The sequence below is a fragment of the Melanotaenia boesemani genome, chromosome 3, assembly GCF_017639745.1.
Source record: "Melanotaenia boesemani isolate fMelBoe1 chromosome 3, fMelBoe1.pri, whole genome shotgun sequence".
NCBI classification, from domain to species: domain Eukaryota; kingdom Metazoa; phylum Chordata; class Actinopteri; order Atheriniformes; family Melanotaeniidae; genus Melanotaenia; species Melanotaenia boesemani.
The window spans coordinates 24390104-24396305 of NC_055684.1; positions in this window are offsets into that span (position 1 = coordinate 24390104).

The following is a 6202-nucleotide window of genomic DNA, read 5'->3' on the forward strand; positions in this document are numbered from 1 at the left end:
AGGACCTGAACCATTCCAGGGCAGTACCTTAAATGCCAACCCAGAGCTCCAGACATGTTATTAAAATGTTGAGATCCACTGTGTGAAAAGCAGCTGTTAAATCTAATAAAATTAGGATCACCAGATCACCAGAATCTGTAGCTAAAAGAACATAATAATAAAAAAAAAAAAAACCCTAGTAGAGCTGACTCTGTGCTATGTAGAGACTTAAAACAAGACTGAAAAACCTCAAGAACATTATTTACTTCTAAAAACTCAAACAAAACCAAAGGAGCTCCCAGAATAGGAAATTTGAAAACAAGAAACCAGGAATATTGACATTTTGGTAGTAACATGAGGTAAGTACATGGACAATACAAAAGGACCTGGCAAGGAGCCGAAAAAACCAAACAGTATATATTCTGAAAATGTTGATGACTTGAATGAAGGGGCTGCAGATGAGCTAATTGTGAAGAGAGCATGTGTTGACCTGGAAGTCTGGTACAGAAGGCCTCTTCAAATGGTGACCCACGGGCCACATGTGGCCCAGAACCAAGTTCCATGTGGCCCAATCTATAGTTCTAATAGAAGGAATAAATTCATATATCAGAAGCCTTTAGATATTTCCACATTGAAAGAGTAAATGCCTACAGTAGTAAGGACCATGAATGTAACACTCGGTAATTATCAATGTTAAACCCATAATACAGCTTGTGTTGTGTTGTAACAGTAGCATTAGCAAGTCTTTCTCCACCCTAGAATGCAAAACTGAGAACAAAAACCATTGATATAACCCCGACTGGACCGACAAATACATTTCACTGTCGCATTCGAATGCAAAAGCAATTAGTTTAATATGCAATGAGTGCATGGTGGTGTTAAAACATTACGATGTGCGAAGGCACCACATCACGAACTACCAGAAATTCTGCGCAAACGTTACTGAGGGATCCCAGGAGAGGACTGCAAAAGTGCAGAGTTTGACTGTGTCTATCAGTATGGTCTTGCATGTCCCAAGAGAGTTACAGCAGCATCCCTTCCCATTTTCTGGATATTGGCAAAGAAGAAAAGACAAACAACTAAAAGACTGTTTGCTGGCTGTCCTAAATGAGGTGATAAATGATGACAAAATCAAAACCAGCATGACATCTACCATAAAAAATGTACCTCTGTCGGACACTTCAAACTTTCACAGAATTTAAATTCTTGTAACTGTATTTGAAATGCTGCTGTAGGACCTGAAGAAAGCAGATGTCATGTATGTAGCAGTGGATTAGTCCACAGACAAAACTGATACTGCACAATTGTGTATATATGTCCGTTTGTTTAAGACAAAAGCTTCAGAGAGGAACTGCTTGGCAAAAAGAGACACCATCTTGTCATCTTTGAGAGGATTTCAGCTTTTTTCAAAGACAAAGGTCTGGATATGAAGCGTGTGTGCATGCTAGCAAAAGACTTCATGACCCATGTCTTCTTTCTGACAAACACCTGAATGAACCTAATGTAGGATTACAAGGCAGACACAAAACTGTCACACAACTCGTGGAACAGATGTGGGCATTTTTTGCGACTGACTTGAGCACAAGCCGTATGATTTATATTCTGCTTCTCCTCCCCGGCACAAATCACAGGTGAGATGACAGATTTCATTGCAAGCCTGAAAGAAGACGTTGCTGGATAGATTGGATGGATTTGCACTTCCCACACAGGTGATAGGTTTTGCCAGTGACCCGTTTACTGTTGCAATAAACGAGGACTTGTCTCCCAGAGCTACAGAGCTGGTTCCTTCCACTGATGAGGGCAAATTCACACTCAAACTGGCTGACAGGCAGTCATTGATATCTATATCAGGAACTTTGCATCAATGGGCCTGCAACATTTTGGGCTGATGTCAGTGTTCATCAGTTCCCTAACGTTAAGAAATTGGCTGTTATCATCCTAAGTATGTTTGGTTCAACATACACATGACTGATAGTACTCTTCATCACTCTCTGTGGATTGCTTTGACATCATATGAGCCTTAAGTCACTGCTCTTGTTCAGAACAAAAAACCTCCCTTTTCCCACTAAGAGATTAACAAGGCTTACTGTAACTTATATCTCTACATAGTTAGGTATGTGTCACAATGTTATTTCACACACTGATTTAAAAATAATGCTACTTTCCTTCCGTGTGCAATAGATACTGAATCAGTGTGTGGTATAACTTGTCATAATGCTCTGATAGTTTGATAGAAAATAGTTATTTTTTATTCTGTACTTGGAGATGTGCCTAGTTCAGATATGACCAAAATATTCATTTTATTTCTAAAGAGGAGCAAACACTTTCGTTTTGATCACTATTTTATTTTTATGCACTTTAAAATGTGCTCAGTTTAATATTACATTTTTGCATTGAATCATTTAGAAGAAAAATATATTTCTTCTTCCCAGCATTTTCATTATTTTATTATGTGCCTTTTTAATTTTACCTTCTACTTACTGGCTAAAGACAATGTCTGGTACTGTTACATTTTTTGGTCAGAAAATCTGGCCCACCTGAATATATAATTGAGTAGCCCTGTGATACAGGGTCAGGAAAGCAGACAAAACCAAATTCAGAAACAGAAACTGGAAGCAAGACTAACTAGAAATTAAACAGAATACCCAAGAAGTAAAGTCTACACAAGATACAAACAGAAACAAACTCCACAGACCAGCAGTGGCTTCTTTTGGTTTGGATTTATGTTTAAATGTTGAGGATTTCTTGTCTTGCAGTTCTTTAGCTTGTTGCTTCACTCTTTTCAGTCATATTGGGCTTTGGATTTCTGCCTTCTGCAAAATGTAATATTTTGGTCTCCATAAACTAACACTTGATACATGCAAATGAGTAAAAACTGGTCAAATGTGATCAGTATAAGTGTTTGTAATCTTAGCCTTAAGAAATTAAACAAATTACAGTTAATAAGAAACAGTACAGTCCAGGTTTTGAACCTTGAAATTCTAGCTCTGCCTTTTTGTAGACCAAATTTTTCAGTGACTATAATAAATCTTATTCACATCTGGAGGAGTAAGCATAGCTATCCCATTACTGTTTCAAGTTTTGATCATTTAATTGTTACTATATAACTAACTCCTATCTTAACCATTTGTTGAAAAAAATATTATTACTAGTGTCCCAAGGAAATGAAAAAATCCAAAGAAGCCTTTTTCCTTTTTATGTGTTGTTGTTAAAATGCTAATAAAACAATGTCCAACAAAGGAATTTTAGTATAATGTTGTCTACCAGGCTACAGGCTAGCGCCTTCATTACTTCAGCATTTCTTAAGCAGCTGCAACCAGAAAGAAAGCCCCTGAACAAAAGTAATCTGAAATGAATTTGCAGAATTTTTCAGAGCTGCAGTTAGGGAATCCCAAAGAATTGTAAGTCACGTGGCTTTGACCTCTTTAGTTGACTTTTGAAAGCCATTGCTGTATTCATCTCTTCTAACTTGTGTTAGACGTCTTTTAGTCTCCATTAAAAGAACTTCTCTGGATCATTTACAAGAGCTCAGAAGACAGCTGCCAGGCTTTTAATGAGGTATCACATTACACCCATCTTTATATCCCTAGAGTTACTAGCTAAGACAGTGTTTCTTAATCCTGGCCCTCAGGATCCACTGACCTTGATGGTTTAGATGTTTCTGTACTTTAGATTTTGGGGGTGACCCGAATCACTGCCTGGATCCAGGAATTTTTAAAAGGATTCTTTATTATTATGGGGAGATAGGGATAAATTTGCAATTAGAGCTTCTAACTCAAAAATAATACCTCCATGTATTGGCAAAAGAAAAGACAATGGCTTGGCAGAGGTCTGTGCTCTTTGAGTGCTTCTAGTTCAAGTGTGACCAACAAGTCATGATCCTGCAACCCAAACAGCATTTTGCCTACCATTATTGAAGTGACAACCGTCAAACTGTTGTGATTATTATATGTTTACAATAGAGCCTAAAAGGCTCTACTGTGGTGTCTAGCAAAAGGAGACTCTGTGTGCCCAAAAAGTAGCATCTACCCAAAACCCTGTCATACTTATACCACTGACCCCATTATTACAAACCAAAACATGTTTTATGCCTTCCTGTATGTTTTTGTCTAGATTGATTGTGTTTGGATTTAAATACTGACAAATTACAGGTGAGACAACTGTGCTTTGCCTTCTGTGTAGACAGGTGTAGAACACTAGAGTTGATGCTGCAGTGGTACGCTCACAATGTGTAGACACTGCTCAATGCAGGGCTCTCCAACTCCGGTCCTCGTGAACTACTGTCCTGCAGGTTGTGCGGAACTTTTCATATTGAGTGAGGAGTGTTGTAGTTGGGAAAAAATGAAAACCTCCAGACCTGTAGCTCTTGAGGACCAAATTTGGAGATCCCTGGCTTAATGCATACATAGGTTGCATGATTTCGATGCAAACCCTGAATCAGAAATGTTTACTGGTTCTTGTGCTGGATCAGCAATATTTATCCAATTAAAATTGTAGTAGTAAAATCTGGTGCATAATTTGTATATCACACTCATGAAACTCCATCATATTCAGTTTCTTCCTGGGTGGGATGTTAGTTTGACTATGTAAAGGTGGGTTCATAAAAAAAATACCTTATGAAAAAGATTTTAAGTAGAAGAAAATGCATTTTTTTTCTATATATCTGCTGTATTTTATCTTTCTGTTTGACAATAACAGTGAGGATCTGCAGCAGTTCGGATGTGCCTAGATCATTAAAGTTGCAGTAGAAGGGAGTGCTGGGTTACAGGGGCTCTCCTCTTCATTAATAGTTCATTGCAGACCAATTCACCTCCAGACAGCAAGAACACTAACTAGCCTCAGCTATCTTCCTCTCTCATTCATCTCCTTCCCACAGACTCTTCCTTTCATACTGTGTGTCTCACATCATATGTGTGAATATGTACCTCTTCCATCCTTGTGTGTGTGTGTGTGTGATTATTTTTAAGTAAATGACCTCCAGACAGGATAGGATGTTTCGTCTAGAGGTCAGCTGCATGAGGTAGAGGATGTCTCCTGTTTGTCATCTAATAGGTTTGCTTAATTGAGCATGTTGCTTGTGTGTGTTTCCTCCAGCCTCAGCACGAAAAAGAGGAGGTCATTTAAAAATAGACTGCAAAAGTGATAATGAATATGTAGTAGGAGGGTTATTCATAAATAACCTATAACTTATCTATGACATATAATCATGTTATATAATTCAAAAAGGGTAGAGAAGGTAGTATGAAAAAGACCATGAACCACACCGATGGGCTGATTAACTGTAACAATGAATTCAGTCACTTTGTTTTTGTTTTTTTTTGTTTTTTTTTTATTTATTTTTTTTTGGTGTTTTTATGTCTTTATTATTGTACTGCTGTTCTGAGAAGACATTTCTTTTCTTTCTAAACTGTTCTCCATGCTTAAAGGATAACAATAAGGCTAAAGTTAGCATCTGATTTCTGGTTTGTAAATTAACCAGGGAGAGCTCTTTACTGTTTTCCTTTTAATGGCAACATCTCTTTCCAGCTTTTTAGACAACTTAAAGTATTGGTTCTCCTCCAATTTCCTCAAACTTAACAGCAATAAAACTGAATTAATTCTCATCTGCACACCTTCAACTCTTTCCAAAATGAACAGTTTCTCACTTTCTATCGACAACTATTCAGTCTGGTTAGTTCCCCTCAGGTTAAGAGTCTGGGTGTCAATCTGGATATCACCTTATCTTTTCATGCCCACATTAATAACATTACTCGGCTGCGTTCTTCCACCTTTGCAACATTAACTGCTTTTGCAACTTCATCGCCCCTCATTCCACTGCCGTCCTGGTCACCTCCCACCTTGATTACTGTAACACCCTTCTTTCTACCTCACAATTCACTCCATAAACTTCAACTGGTCCAGAATTCTGCTGCCCGGATAATCACTAAAACCCCAACTTCTTCCCACATCACCCTTGTCCTACAGCTTCACTGACTCCCCATTAATTTCCAGATCCTTTACCATATCCTTCATTTCACTTTTAAGACTATCCATCATCTCGCTCCTCTATATCTGTTCACTCTGCTCCACACTGCATGCAAAGGACAAGTCTGGAAACAACTTATGACTGGCTGTGTTCAGGCTCTCCGGGAGCACTGCAGTGGAAACAGACACGATTCAGAATGGAGTCACTGTTTGGGACAATGAATATTTCTGAACACAATTTTCAGTAATCACAGTTTAA